At 39.7% G+C, this 16,267-nt stretch overlaps 1 protein-coding gene across 8 annotated transcripts in view; it reads left to right on the top strand.

The window, feature by feature from the left end:
* IMMP2L (inner mitochondrial membrane peptidase subunit 2) overlaps positions 1–16,267 on the top strand; it is a 538,968-nt gene that overhangs the window by 139,364 nt on the left and 383,337 nt on the right. The window lies entirely within an intron of this gene.

The following is a 16,267-nucleotide window of genomic DNA, read 5'->3' as shown; positions in this document are numbered from 1 at the left end:
GTTCAAGCAAAAACCACATAAAATTTCTTACTCTTATTAAAGTATTTTATAAATGGATGAGGGTGTCTATTAAATTCCTGGGGAATTTAGATTTTTTTGGTACCCTTTAAAGAGTGATGTAACAGTTTTGTTTTAAAATGAGAATGTTTACAATATACTGGAAATTATATCCCATTTAAACTTATGATGAAAAATTTTAGATGTCAACTGAAAAAGTGTATTGCAGAGTTTTAGAATATTCTTCTGGGAGCATGGAAAAAAAAAGAAGAAAAAAGCTCCTGCTTTGAAGCACTATTCTCAGACCTTAACTCTCCTCAACCATCCTTTTTGTAAAACTTAGATGACAAAAATAATTGAGATCATGCCCATTGAGAGTTTATTGGATTGTTACTATTGGAGAGTAGATTTCTAGGTTTTGGATGCCTGACAAACAGGTTATGATAAAATTGATTTTCTGCCATCAGAGATGAGTGTCCTAGACAGTTCTCTTACAGGAACCCATCTTCACTGAAAGGTGGGTGCGTCCCTGGGCCACATCCAGGCTTCACTGAGAAAGAAATCTTTAAATCAGTGCAGGCATGTGAACAGATAAGTATTTTGTTGAGACTCCATAAAACAGGACAGATATTTTAGAACCAATTTTGTGACGGCGTCAGCCACACTCAGTGATGCTGCAACTGCTACTACAGAATGTGTAACTGAACAGTGAGTTGGCTGTGAAGTAGGTTCTCCCAGAAAATTGAATCAGTTAATGTATATAATTATTTAAAAGTCACTGTGTATAATCTTGGGTAATTAAACGTTCGAGAATGCTTGCACCATGAAATGATTTTGGTTTTGCTATGCTTACTTGTTGCGTTTGTCATATTGGTAGAAGTGAGAATACTAGGGACCAGAGGCCCACATCGCTTACAAGTTGTGAAACTGCTATTTCAACCCATGTATTCAATACCATGTTCTTTCTACTGCAGCAATGTGAAAGGCTGCCTAGTATTTTATACCTGTAGAAAGCTAGGTAAATTTAAATGTAATTTATTGTTTACTAAAAGGAATTCTGTCAGTGTTATAGGATTTTGCTAATTTGTTTATAGTTTATTAAAACTCTTAAAAATTGAGGACCCCAACAAGCTTTTGTTGATGTGGGTTAGTTTTTATCAATATTTAGCATATTAAAAATACAAACTGGGAAAATTAAAAAGTATACATTTATTAATTAATTCATTTAAAATAATAATAACCCCGTTATATATTAATATAGATATTTTTATGAAAAATAACTATTTCCAAAACAAAAGTATTTATTGAAAAGAGTGGCACTGTCTTACAGTTTTATAGATCTCTTTAGTGTCTGGCTTAATAGAAAAAGCTGGATTCCCATATTTGCTTTAATATTTAGTCTGTTGTGATATACTGTTTTGGTTGAAGAAATGAAGAAAATATGCCCTCATGTAGACATATACTCAGAAAAGGGAGATTTTACAGAACCTCTGAAAGGGTCTTAACTGTTAGAGGTCTTTGGACCAGACTGTAAGGTGTAAAAGCATTCTGTCATGCCTCCATGATTTGTATGCATGCAGTAAAATTGGAGTGCAGTTTTTGCACATGTGTTATTTTGATGTCTACATTTGATTTTAGCTTCATGTATTATGGAAGACTTTCTCCTTACCTTTTAGATGTGTAATTAAGTATATGACAAAATTATAATCTTAACCTGAAACATTTAAATAAAATTATGGGGTATATTAGAATATAAGTTTCAATAGGATAGGAATGGAGAACACATTTTTTTTTTCTCATTCAGAAAATTAAATACAAAATAAATTCAAATATATTATTTACTAAAGTGGTTGTTATGATACCAAAAAATTCTAAACTTCAGGAAAAATGTTCATTCCATAAATTTTTAAAAATAATCTAGATTTCCGTCCATCTGTCCATCTTCTTCAGTTCTTTCCAGCCTCCCTCCCTCTTTTCCATTTCATTTTCATCCTTATCTTCAGCATTAATTCAATGAATAGTTGTTGAGCTCTTTATCAGTTAGGTAAGCACTAGCTTATGTAACAGAGGAGATGAAAATGTACAATGATTCGAACATAATAAAACTGTAGTTCTTGCTACATGCAGTGAGCATGTTTCTGTTTGGGGGAGGGACTGCTCATTGCAAGAGGCCTGCTGGGGAAACGACAGCTTTTGCCTTTTTTAGGGCAGTTAGGAGACCACCTCACAGCTGCCGGCTCGAAGAGCGCATCAACTCTGCTGTGATTCATTCTGGTAAAGTGAACGACGGGCCCTGGCTTTGACATTCATGAAAGTGGGGATGGGACATTAGGATCTATGCTGCCAAAAAATCAAATTTCTCTCTGACTGATTCTGCAAGTAAAAACAGCAGAGGCAACAGCTGCCCGTCCTGCCTCCACCACACTGTGTTAACTCTGACTCAAGGTCACACGGCACATCTGTTTGGTGAGGGCTCCCTTTGGGCCAAAGTCTAGCTGTCAGGAAGTTCTAGAAGCAGACTTGAACTTTCTAGGTTAGCTTTCTAGCTTGGCTCAAAGTAAAGAATGCCACTGAAATGGAGTCGAGGGAACCAGTCTGTACACATGGGAAACAAAGACTGAAATGAAATGTGTTACAGTGTCAACAGCCCGTATCTCTGGGTAATTACATCACAGCACATCTCCTTTCTTTCCTGTCTTGATTTCTGTCCACACCCATGTTAATCTTCATCATTTTCAAAGAGCTTTCACCTTTCTCTGAATTCCCAGTATCTCCCCTGGTCGGTGTAAGAGCATAAGACCAACACTTAGGACTGGTCATTTCTGGCAGCCACAGGAAGACTTTGCTTCTAGTGTGAAAACTAGGAGTCTCACCCTTGCATAGTTCTCATGGCAATAGGGGTCATCTAGTGAATTGGCTAAGTGAGCCTTTTAGTGCAACTAAATGTGTGTTGGAATACGTCAGTCTAGATCATTGCCACTTTGCTGCCTAGGGTGCTCACTGTTGGTTTCTGACTCTTCACTGAGCTGGGCATTATGGTAACCAATGGGTATTGTGTTAGGGAGGAAAGCAACATGGGTTTGTGCTTTGTGAATTTTCCCTGGGCAGGTCAGAATCAGTCACTTCTCTCTCATGCACTACTGCCTGTTGAAGGGTCTATATAATATATGAGGGAGAGATACTTTCATGAATGCTTGGGAGTTACCTTAACAATTGGTGGAGTGAATGGTTTATCCTTAACTCTGGGTGGTATCCTGGTCTTTGAGTGATGGGTAGAGGGAGTTAGGTGAGCATCTGAAGCTGTGGTACAGGTGAGGAAAGGTGAAAGGGTAGTCCAGGAAGGAAACCAAATCCAAACATACTCGGGTCTACTAATCAAATAGTTCATTCCAGAGAGTAAGGTACCCAGAGGGTGAAGCAAAAGTAAGCCAAATGGTTTTACACTCTGAATGTACAAGGTGAGTGGGTGACAGCCCAGTGGAGAGTGGGTTTTGGAGCTCAGGTAGGGTGGACAAAGGATTGGGTTAACCTTAGGATGAAAAGCTAGGTAGGGTCTTGTGGCTTGCAGAGATCAGGGCATGTGGCAGGTAGGGTGGCCGTGACTTAGGACTGCAACAGCTGTGTTTCCAACGCTGGCTGGTGCCTTTCCTTTACCGTCCCTTCCCTGGTTCATGGGCGGATGAGCGTGTCCCAGGTGTGTAAGGTCCCAGGTAGAAACGGACAGCAGCGCTTCTGTGGTTTTTCCTGTGCGTTCTTCATCATGATTCATGTTGTTGAAGGCTAAGAGTGTTTTATGTTTTATTTTTAACACATTGTTCACCTCGTAAAAATCAGTTTGATGGATTTAATTACATTAATTTGCCTGGTCAAAATGTGTAGACATGACAGCTAGAGCTTGTGAGTGTTACCAGTAAGGTAAATTAAAAAGCCAAGTGCGACATTCCGATAAAACAAGTTAATTCAGTTGACACTATTCTGAGTTGTAAAAGCAGAGACCAGCATCTGAAGGGAACACATTTAGGATTTTTAGTGCGGCAATTAAACATGGTTAGGGGCCTATGTAAATGAGCATGTTTTTAACTGCGTTTATGGTCATCTTCATCTGATATGGCTGACTTCCTCTCACAGTCATTTGAGGATAGTTAATTCTACTTTATAGTTGCTTACCAGGAAATTATGCCTCATGCTGTGTGGTGAGGTTTTGTAAATGAATTTAAAGAAAACTGTTATTGTTGGAAAAAAATTCATTGTTTAAGCACCATATAACGTTGCTGCCTCTAAGGGATCGTTGGTGCGTGGTATTTAAAAAAAGATTTTAAATGTGTTTTATATCTTGCCAGTTTTCGAGTAGAAAAACACAGATGTGTGTGTTTAGCCCAAAAATTTAAATACCACATTGGGCCAGTCTCTGTCCTTGTCTCCTTGAAGTGGCTGGTGATTAATTGCGGAGCAAAAAGGAATTTGCGTTTTCTGAAGTCCTGTGCCCGTCGATGAGAATCTTCTGGGCCGTACTGATATGCTTTTAAAATCTTACAAATAAAATATCTTTAGACATGTTTTCTTCATATAAACTTAGAACATTGAACATTTCTTGTTATATTTATTCCTACTTATTCCATATATTTTTATTGCTCTCTCTCTCTCTCGCTCACTCTCCTAAAAGATCTTTTTCCCCCCAATACAATTTTCAGTGATTCTGAGTATAGAAAGCCGTTAATATCGATCTTGATTCTGACCACATTTCTGAATAGTCTTATTCATTCTAATATCTTTTCAGTTGATTGTGTCTGTCTTTCTAGGTAGACGTAACCGAACCTTATCCGTCTCATTTTTTCTTTCCTTCTTGGAAGGGGGAATAAAACTCCCTTTCCCCTTGACTTGCATGGGAACCTTTCTCCTATTTGCCATTAAATGTAATATTTGCTTTAGGTGCCTTATGTGGAATCAAAGACATGTTTTCTCTATTCACAGTTGGTTACGAGGATGTTTTGGTTTCTTTGCCTCTCTCTCTCTCTCTCTCTCTCTCTCTCTCTCTCTCTCTCGTTGTTAAATGTTTAACTTCAAGTGGAGGCTATTAGATGTTAAGTACTTCAGGTTCTGATACTAGGTATCAATTGAGAGAGCTGTAGGTATGTTTTGTATTTATCTGTTAATAAGGTGAACATTTTACATAAATAGATAGCTTTAAATTTGCCTGGCTTGCATTTCTGTGGTAAGTCCTATTTGGTCATGAGGCGATAATTTTAACTACGCAATTGGATTTGTCAAGATTTTATTTGGAATTTTTGCATTCATATTTATGAATGAGAATTTTTTTTTCTGATATATTTATTCATTTTTTTGTATCGGAGACATTCTGGCCTTGTATCTCCATTACTCATAAAGCACTACGCTCTGTTCTTAACTAATTTTTTCATTCTCCTTAAATAGTACCTGTTCTCATCACTCCAGTTACATGTCTATCTGTACCATCTTACCACCTAGGATCCCGCCAGAGGACCCCATATAGGCCAGCAGTATTTGATATTTCATATATTTTCAGAAGAAGAAGGGAGAAGGGGAGGAGAAGTAATACTAATCAAAATTTGTGGATAAAAACAGTGTTTCCTTTTCATAATTAATGTAACATGTATAACTGACTACATTTGTGTATGTGGAATCGATCATTATACAAATGTAAAATGATTGTGTTTTGATATAACTCATAATTTCTTGTTAGTGTTTACATATATGTATGTATATGTATGTATGTATGTTTTTAATACCCATAGCCCTTTCCCCATTAAATCAGATTGAAGCTTATTACCATTACAGTTTTATGTCTGCGATTAGAATGAACTCTAAAGAAGAGTCAAATTCTTACTTTCTGAGTTCTAAGTAGGCACCTAAAATTTACAGTTGATGCAATTGTCTTGAAGTCCAAGATGTCTGAGTTGAAGGAGTTGGGGCTGAATGAAATAAAAAAGGGGTCTTGAGTTTTTAAAGTAAAGCTCTGAGATACCAGAGCATACATTTATTAATTAATTAAATAAATCACTTATTTTTTAAAATTTGTTTTCAATCACAGTTGACATTCAATATTGCATCAGTTTCAGGTGTGCAATGTAGTGGTTAGACATACATACCTTATGAAGTGCTCACCCCAATAAGTCTAGTACCCACCTGACACCGTGCAACGTTACTGCAATATTATTGACTATAGTCCCTATGCTCTACTTTACATGCCCATGACTTTAAATTTAAACAATAGATTGAAATGAAATTAGCTACAAAAGGGGAAAGGCTTGTCAGAATATTAAATAAGTGTTGCCTGGGCTAGAGGGGGAGTTGTGTCAGAAGTGGGACAGGGTGGTATTGTTTCCGACTTTCCTCTTCAGGCTGAGCCCCGGAAGGGATGACGACACAAGCTCCCTTTAGGTGAATATTTGAGCAAGAGTGATGTGTGCTGTCTGTGTGGGTGAAAGCCAGGGAGATGGCACGACTCATATGAAAGCATGCAGGGTCCTGTGTGACCACAGCGTGGGAGCTGTAGCGATGAGTCCTCCCCACCCCCCTTCTGGAACTTTGCCAGGCAGTGGTCCCAGGGATGTATCCCACACTACAGTGACATGGCTGTGCGAGGAGTCTGGACACTAAGAAGAAGGGATGATAACCCCTGGATTGCTGTGGACGCAGGGAGGCCGTTGGAACTCCATTCCAGGGCGGGGAAATTGGTTGAGACCAGTGCTTGACGGGACCTCTCAGTTGTGATGCGGGGACACAGCTAAGAATGGCAGCCTGGAGGACTTGATTGGTGGCCAATGGGACTGCAGATATTTCCCTGACAGCCAGATGGCACAACTGCAGCCGGCCAGAGACAGGCCTGATGATGCCAGAGCGGGACTCTGCATATCTGATGCCAGGTGGCTGCTGTGTGACCTGCGTTCCCCATGTGACCCTCACCTCAGAGAGAAGAATAAGGAATCGTGAACTCGGGAATTGAGCTTATACAGAATTTCTGAAGAAACCCGGAAGTGACTAAGTTTATCAGAAATGACTAGATTATGTTCTCAGACATTAGGCAGAATAGCAGCTTGAGAGGTCATAAGTTACAGTGTAGAAAATAAACATTTTATATTTGCATATCTGAATTTATATTTTCTGAATTAATACATACACAATATCAATAATATACTTTGGAACCTCGGGGTCTCAAAGTGTGGTTGAGGGAATGCTAATGGATCCCTGAAACCTGTCAGGGAATCTTCGAGGGCAAAACTGTTTGTATAATGGCACTAAGAATTTATTTGCCCTTTTTGCTCTCCTCTCATGAATGTGCAGTGCAATTTTGCAGAGACTACAAGACATGTAACATCACAGCAGATTAACTCAAAAGCAGATATGAGAATCCGGTTGTCTCTGTGAAGCCAAAAATCAAAGATATTTGCGAAAATATAAAACGGTGCCACTCTTTTAAACTATTTGGGGAAAATACAGTTATTTCAAACAAAAAATGTATTATTTATGTTAACACGTAATAGGTTTGTTAATGTTATTTTAAAATGAATTAACAAATATTTTAAGTTGTCAATTTTAGTTTCTAATGTGGTACAAATGGAAAGGTCTTTCGGATACTCAAAAACTTTTTTAAATGTCAAGAGGTCCTGAATCCAAAACCTTTGAGAACCACTGGCTTAGACTAATTAAGGCCAGGACGTGCATCTGAATTGGAGGCCAGAAAGTAAAGGTCATAGGGTCAGAAACTACCTGGTTCCTGAATGACCCTGGGAATGTTTCTCAAAATATCTGAGTCTCACCCTCCTCATTTATGAAATTTGGTTAATAATGTTTCATTTACAAGAATTTTTGAAGATTAGAGATAATATATATACATGGTCCATTCTAATACGCTGTCAACACCAAGTGCACGACACGTATGGACAGGTTATTAGTTGTATTCCAGATGTCACTGGAGTCATCTATGTGGAAATAATCTATAGTTTTCTTTTCTACTTACTGTGTTAGAAAAGGGTTGAGAAGATTATTTTTTTGCTAAGATAAAATGAACAAATTTATAAAGGTTTATTGATAGAGAAATATGTCTGTCTTTCCCTAGTATTTCTGAGCCATTCATTGTTATGTGTCCCTATGCCATATACTCTTAATTGTTTTGCTCTGCATTTTCTCCACTAATTTGCATGTCCAGATTTTTGTCACCTGTGTACTGTTGATGTAAGGTTTGGTTTTTATTTTTCTAACTTCGTCTCCCGTATCCGGCCAAGCTTCCCCATTCACACAGGCTTTGTCACACCTTGGTATCTGTGCCGTGGTTCCCACCAGCTAGCTGACTGATAAGTCTTAGTGTTGTACATTTGTTGTCTTGATGAGAAACAGGCTGATGTAAAATGCTACTTTAAAAAAAAAAATGGCACAGAAAAAGGAACGATTTAGTCCAGTGCCATATTTATCTAGGTGAGCATCATTTCACTGAGAAGTTGCAGCCTAATCAGATTCAGTCCTGTATGAATAAAACAAATGAAATACGCTGAGGTACAGTATGGCAACTGTCCTGAATCACACAGGTCAGAAAGTGCAGCATGGTAATCATTAGATCCATGGACCAACAGGGCTGAAACTCAGATGGACAAAGTGTCTACACGTACTCATTTCAAAAGCATGGCTTCAAATTTAGCATTATAATGAAATAATTAGATAATGTTCAAGAACAGTGAGTGAATGGCTTTCTTTTTGCAGTATCATGTTGCGATAGCCACTCATTTATTGAGCATTTTTATCTGTAGCATCCATTTGAAATTTACATTTGTCAAAAGAAATAGTTTCTTTTTTTTTTTTTCTTCACCAGCAGTGGAAGCAGAATTGTGACACAAATGATCTTGGTGATGAATCGCTCCCATTGCTGGGTATCTTTTTGAATTGGGAGTTATCTACAGTGCAGTGCAAGAAAAAAAGATGCCACCCTCATTCGTTTTGATTTAATGAGCTGGTATAGAATTCAAGATACCATTTTACTCTTAGTGTACATGCAATAGTCAATTGACCAAAAATGTATTAAGTAAGCTTAGTTTTACATCAAAATCAATACCAGACTGTTGTTGAAAGTTTTAAGATTATGATTTCCTCATCAATTTGTGTTGTACTTTCATCTCTTACAATGTAATAGTTGGCCATCTAACCTAATAATATTAAGGGTAATCATTGAAAATGCAGAGTCAATTTTTCACCTAACTTTCATCCTCAACAATTAGTGTCCATCATTCTGTTCTCAGGAAATGGAAACTCTGTGAGGAAATGAGTGTAGTGTGGACTCAAATGCAATTCAAAATAGATCAAAGGTGTAAGAGGAGACAATCCTCATGGTGACTGTGAGTAAAGATTTACATGTTTTGGATTATTTTGGAAAAACATTACATTCTGCATTTGCTGTAAAATATTCTGTGAAAAGGAAGTGAAAGCTTTCAGGGTGAGGAGAAGCTCAACTCTCTTCCTAATCAGACAGTTCAGCTAAAATGTGCTGTTTTCAGTCTGAGTATTTATAGAGAATAATCGTATGTGATTCAGATAATCAGTAAACATCCTCCTGTTTGCAGAATCAATATTGTCCCGTCATCATGTACTAAAGACCTACCATGTACTGCTCTAGGGTCTGGGGGTACCAAGCTGACCCTGCCCTCAAGGAGTCAATCCCTAGTAACTTATACTAAGGTAATGCATTAATAATAACAAAATATTTGTAAGTCCGACAATATAACTATATATGTAAATTTACTAATATGTATGGACTTTATTTTATTATTTTAACGATTGGCAATAAGACTTTTCTTAAGATGGGAACACCTTTGAATAAAGAATGTACTGAGTTCATGTGGAGTAGATGAAGGCCATGATAATGGAGGGGGCATTCATTTTGATTTAGGCAGGGTGGGGGCTGCGGTGCCCCTGAGGCAAGAGGAGGGGAGGCAGAGGGCTGGATTGGGAGGGCCCAGCGTCTGGCCCTGCCTGGCAAAGACCATTTGTTTCTCTGGTCTCCCCCTCCTCCTGTTGCCCTCAGTGACTATTTTGGCTCTTCTCTCTTCTTATTAACGTTAGGGATCCCCACCTCTGCTCCCCTCACTTTTACCAAAAGAGTCCTCCTCCTCCGTAGGAGTCCGTTGCCATGGATTATCTCTTAACCCCTGCAGAATTAAGGGTTGGAAGGCTCTATGAAAGCCAAGACAAATTTATTTGCTTCACTAAACTTTAGATGGAAAAGCTGACTTTTAACACTTGAAATTTAAAAACAAAGACACCATTATAAATGAACTGGCTCCATTTGTTGGATTCTTGCTTAGCACTCTTGAAACCGTTTTGTCTGTTCATGTACGTTCTATCCCACTTGCCTGTGTATTTCCCGGAGGGTTTAATCATGTTTGCTGCAGTCTGCTCTGCCACCCCCATCCCCAGCATAGCAGCTGCCCGGCGTAGCTGCTCACTCACATTTGTCAAATAATTTATTGTTATTAATATTAGCAATTAAGCTTTAGATGTTTATTTCCAAAATTTTAGAGAAAAGTAGACCTGAGATAATTTTGTGTTCTGATTCTGGTCATTTTAGGCTCTGGGAGGCCGCTCTGTTTTGAGAATGTCGTTATAGGTCAAAAATCATTTGTGTCCTCATGCCACATGATACAATTACAAGAAAACTATATCTGGATATAAAACAGCCTCTGATGTGTTTGGCATGCATGCAAGCCCAGGCTTATAAAGTGGTAACTGGTACAAACAGAACTCCGTCTACAGGGGACAATAATAAATACTTGAAAGGATATTTGATGAAGAAAAAATTTCTTTGCTAGTTTCAATTTATTCTGGGAAGGTCCTTAGGAGTTTGTGATACGTACACATAAGAAGGACAGAGAAGAAATATTCTTTGCTTTCAGATATCAGACCCCATGGATGCAGAGTCAGCTGGTAAGCAGATGGCAGAGGTGCAGTTTCTATAGGAAGATATCGAAGTCCTATGACAGAGTTTAATGCTGTCTTAATGGTTTCTAAGGACCAGCTCATAATTCTAATTCTATTCATCATACTAATAGCACCATTTAAAAAAAAAACACAGAAAAACCCCAAAAAACCTATGGACACAATGACCTTACGTCAGATTGGGCAGATTCATATGAAGTGTTTTGCTCTTAGAAAAAAGAAAATGCAGATTTTCTCTATTTTCCTTATTTTTTACTAAAAACTGTATTGTTTGATTTCTCACACACTGGAATGGAGAAAGGTATGGGATTAGAGTACAGTTTGATAGATTGATAATGGCTTGTTTCTTTGAAGAAACAATGGGCACCGACTGTGCTTTAGAGAATGACTGGGTAGTTAGCACTGAACATGAACTCGTGGGAAAGATAAACATAAATATTTTATCACAGGAAATTCGTTAACAGAATTTTTAACCAAATGTTGTATGAGAGATAAAAGTGTCATTTATGAGAAGAAAATAAGGGAACTCTTACAGGTGACAACTGAACTGGACCCTGAAAGACAATATAAGCTCATCGCAGGAATACCTTTCCTTTGTCACTCTGCCATTTTTTTCAAACATTACTGTCACGCGTGGCGGCCTGCAGGGTCTCAGCTCCCGCTCCCCACATAAGAGCGCAGGATACGGTGAGGCCAAAAAGGAACACCCACGGAGCCATAGGTAGGGGAGTCATACCACTATACTCTCGCTGGAGGCTGGGTTGGAGAAACAGGAAACAGGAGACACACAATTCGCAACCCTCACTGCACCGCTAGCAGGCTCAGCCACCATCTTCTTGCTAGCCCCCATTTTTTGCTAGCGTAGCCACACAGTTATATTATTGGCCAATGGCTCACTGGTTACAGCTGACGGCCATCCAATCGCAGTTGATGGCCATTTACTACCTGAGTGAGCACCTGGCCACGTGAGGCCGAGAGCCTGGAAACTGCACTCCTGGCTCTGTCCCCACAATTACTCTGCAGCTTTGCTACCATACTCAAGTCCAACTCCCTACCTCCCAACCTCCTTCAACCCCTTGGAATTGATCTCAGGTCATGCGAAAATAGGAACATTAGAGAGAAACTCCCTCAGTGTCCTGCTATACATGTATCCGCCCCTGCATCCATCCTTTCCCCCTTTTCCTGCTTCTCTGGGAGAAGAAGAGTCTCTACTCCTGTTTGAGGTCTGTCCTGTGCTCTGGGCCCCTTTTTCTTCAACTGCCCTGAACGGACTTCCTCACCCCGTTAAGCTTTTAATCATTTATCTCTTCAATCCCTCCCTGTCTCAGGCTTTTCTCTTTCAAACACGAAATGCTTGTGTCATCCATCAAAATAAGCCACTGTCCTGCCGGAATCTCACAGCCTTTTCCTTCAAAGCCAAGTTCCTTTGAAAGGCTCGACAGACTACAGCCCAGCCATGTACTTTCATATTCCTCAGTCCGTTGCTACGTGGATGATCCTGAGTCCTCAGGCTCGCCATGTTCCTGGCGCCCAGGACCTTCCTTCTCGGGTCTGCCTTTCTGCCGTGCTCCCTCTGCAAGTCCATCTCGTCACCTCAGCAGAGACCTGGAGTCATGCTGGACTACATGTCCTCCTCCTCCGTTGGCGTCGCTAACATTTCCTGAGCGATGTTGTGTGACGGGGACTTTCCTATGCTCCATCCAGCTACTAGCACATAAATGGTACTAGCATCTCCATGACTTAGGTACCCACGTGCAGTGCCTGTTTCACAGCTGCAGACACTGAAGTCCATCTTCAATCACACAGATTCAAGTGGGGCAGCTGTAACTCAAGTCCTGGAGCCACCACGGCCCATGCTGTACAGCGCCAGGACACTACAGCTTGTCATCCAAACCATCACCGAGTACCGTCAGTTGTGCTGTTCCACGTCTCCTGAATCCATAAACGTACTTTGTTCCATCCCCCCCACTAATCAGTTCAGACATGGTCAACGGTGAGGGCTGTCTTACTGCTCTCGGCCTCCAGGGTGCTTCCCTTTTTATCTGTCCACATCTACTTTTAGAATAACCTTTTAAAGTTAGTCGGTGTATAATTGTGTCACTGACATGAGTCAGTGGCCTCGTAACTCTGAGGGAATTTCAGTCGTCTGGTAGCATTTGGAAAGTTCCATCCTGCCCTGTCTTCTTCAGCCTTTTTTTCAGTTACTCCAAGAAAAATGTGGTTGGTACTTACTAGATCTCATATATGGCTCAAATATGTGGGTCAGTTTATGTATTACATAACAGTCGGGATTTAACAGCTATTCAGAAGCTTCTCTTACCCCGTCCCCTTCCTGTCTGGTCCAGTCTCCCCGGAAGTAGTCTGGGACAGGGCTCAGACATGGGTTCAATACCTGACCTTGGCACTAAGTATATAGTTTCTAGCAAGTGTTTCTACTTCTGTAATCTGGTGTCTTCACTATAAAATGGATTGTAATTCTTTCCTTATTAGGATTTAGTGAAGTAAGACATGCAAGGTATGTTGGTTTTTACTGTTAGGCTAGTGCATTTGGCTTTGATTGTTGAAATATAGCAATTGCAACACATTTAGAAGCGAGCAGCTAGGTAACTGAAGTGACTCAACACTATGTCCTGCAGTACATGTTACAGTTGAATAAGCTACAGTGGTTTGAGGCAGGATGGTAAGTTGTAGCTGTTTCCAGATATTTGTGGGGATGTGAAGAGGAATTTGACCTATTCCCTTGGTTCTGGGAGCATAATCTAATGGGCATGACTTAAAGAATTCAAGTAGATTTTCACTCACTATGAAGAGTTCCAGAACAGAGCTGCCTTAAAATGAGCTGTTCAATATAGCAGATGTTTCAGTGGAGGCCAGCGTGGTCCCATGGGACAGTAGCACTTTGAATAGGGCGTCAGACCTGTTAGCCACTAGCCAGACGCCCCCTCCCATCCCAGTTCATCTCCATGGTGTCATACGTCTCTGATGTCCCACAAGTGAACGCAATTTTTGCACAACATGTTATTTTCCAGCATATTCCACCTGGGCCATTTACCAACCGTAGTTTTTGTGGTGACCAATCCCTGTAATAAGTTGCAGTCCTCCGGTAATCAAATACCATGCATTAGTTCTCCTTTTGCATTTGTTAGCTGTCTTTTCATTTCCCCCAAAGTGTTCAATCTGGCCTTTACGAAATCAATGTCCTGTAAACCCCAGGAGACAGTCTCATGTTGTCTGCAACGTGGGGCTTATTGCAAACAGCTGCTTACTGCAGAGCAGTGGTTAGCAAACTGCCTCAGGTGACAGCAGAAAACAAACCTGAAAGCCCTGAGCTTTCACAAAGCACAGCGATGAACAGTTTGCCATAAGAGGACCTCTACTAGGCATTTTACCTGGAATTAGTAATATTACGTTTAGCAATATTAGACTTGCCTAGGAGTTATAAAGGAATTAATTGATGGAATCTTAAAATCTGGACAACGTTCTGTGTGATCCTATATGAAATTTCCAATTTTCATGCTTAATATTTCTGTGCAGGGAAAATTCTAGAAGAAAAAAAACAACACACCTGAAATGTGTAATAATCAGGGTGTATCTTTGCTACTTCTGTTCCCATCAATTTTACTACTGTTTACAGGCCTAGATTTCTGGGACTCAAATGTTGTTTTGCCTAATTTTCTCCTCCAAAGCCTTCTCATGTGGCTTTTTCTGATGCCACTACCTTCACGTGGCCCTTCATTTTCAGAACTCTCTGGACTTATTCTCTCTTATCAAAAGTCTCCAGTACTTTATCTTCTATTTCTCCACGATCCTATTCATCCTTCCTAGGTGACAGCTACCTACTTGTATTAACTCAATTATATCAGCCCATGTCTCATCTCATGTAACTTATGCATTAAAAGTCGTCTTCAGAATGGAAGGCATTTATCCAGCTCTACCGATGGGTGTCAGGCTGTTGAAGGTGAAATTTAGAGGAAGTACGGAACCTGTGTTCACATCAAAATGGTGTGCACATCTTCTGCCCCCTTCTTCCTTCCTGAAGCATTTTCAGTCTGTTTGCTGTGTGCCTGGGCATGGCTCTACACATTGGGAATATGCTGAACAAAGAAGGAAAGGTAAGTGTTGGTGGGAGAGAAGAACAGGGATGTGGGCTGAGGAAACAGTTAGATACAATGCTCAATGACAGAGCCTGCCTCTCCAGTGATATAACATTGAAGTAGAAGGAAGTAAAGGAAGCAGCCCCACAGAAACCAAGGGCAGAGAGTGCTGGGCAGAGTGACACAGAAATGGACCGTCCTTGGCTGATGGTCGGGAAGGCAGCCATTGAGCAGCCCAGTCTAGTCCATCCAGTATGAGATCGCTGTAGGGGAGAAACATTGGGCATGCAGGGAGGCGGGAAGTTGTTCTCTGAAGATGGTGTCTTGTCTCAGGCGAGTACTGAAGGTTGAGTAGACGTTAGGAAGAAAGATCACGCAGTGGTATTCTAGAGAGCTGATGTTTGGAGCCAGAAATCCAAAAAACTCAGGGAACCAAAAGTTGGAACCATGTGGTTGATAAATTCAGCTCAGAGACAGCGGGGAGAAGTAAGGCTGCACATGTAAGCAGGGCATGCTAACTCGCAAGTCATTTGAAAGAACTTGGATGTGACCCAGTGGTGGAAGAGCAGCCATTTAGGATTTTTAGAAGGGGCTAGAGTTGATAAAATTGTCATTTTAAAAAGACTAACTGTAGTGTGGAGAATGGATTAGCAAGGGGCACGACCACTCGAAAAATATTTGTTGATCATATTCTACAAACGTCTAGTATGTATAATAGGTAATTTCAAGGGTTTTTAGCTTGGCTGGGTTTAACAGATGAAAGACAATTCTGAACCACTAAGGAGTGGAATGAAAATGGTCTCAGTGAGTTTCACTGCCATTTTATTCTGTTATTTGAATTTTTAGGCAATTTGATTTTAGCATGTACATAAGTCATTATTTTTAGTTTGCTCATTTTCTTGCATATCTTCTATACTGGAAGGGTGTTAAAATACATTTAACACAAATCATGGAACTTTTTAGAGATTTATAATTATAACACCATTAAAAATATTGTATATACACACCATTAAATATATATATATATATATACACACAATCTTACATTCATAATAAATTGACTTTTGAATGTCTCTGCATTATCTTTCAGATCTCAAAAATATTATTATAATTACCCACAAGTATAATTATAACAGAGATAAAATTTTATGTTCCTTTTTTACTGAGGATTAGGTCTATAAGCATTTTAAATGTTAGTTTTTTACTGTAGTTATAGC

Source organism: Rhinolophus sinicus, linkage group LG09 (assembly GCF_036562045.2).
Source record: "Rhinolophus sinicus isolate RSC01 linkage group LG09, ASM3656204v1, whole genome shotgun sequence".
NCBI classification, from domain to species: Eukaryota; Metazoa; Chordata; class Mammalia; order Chiroptera; family Rhinolophidae; genus Rhinolophus; species Rhinolophus sinicus.
Note: the sequence above shows the minus strand (reverse complement) of the source record. Positions and strands in the feature narration are given on the sequence as shown.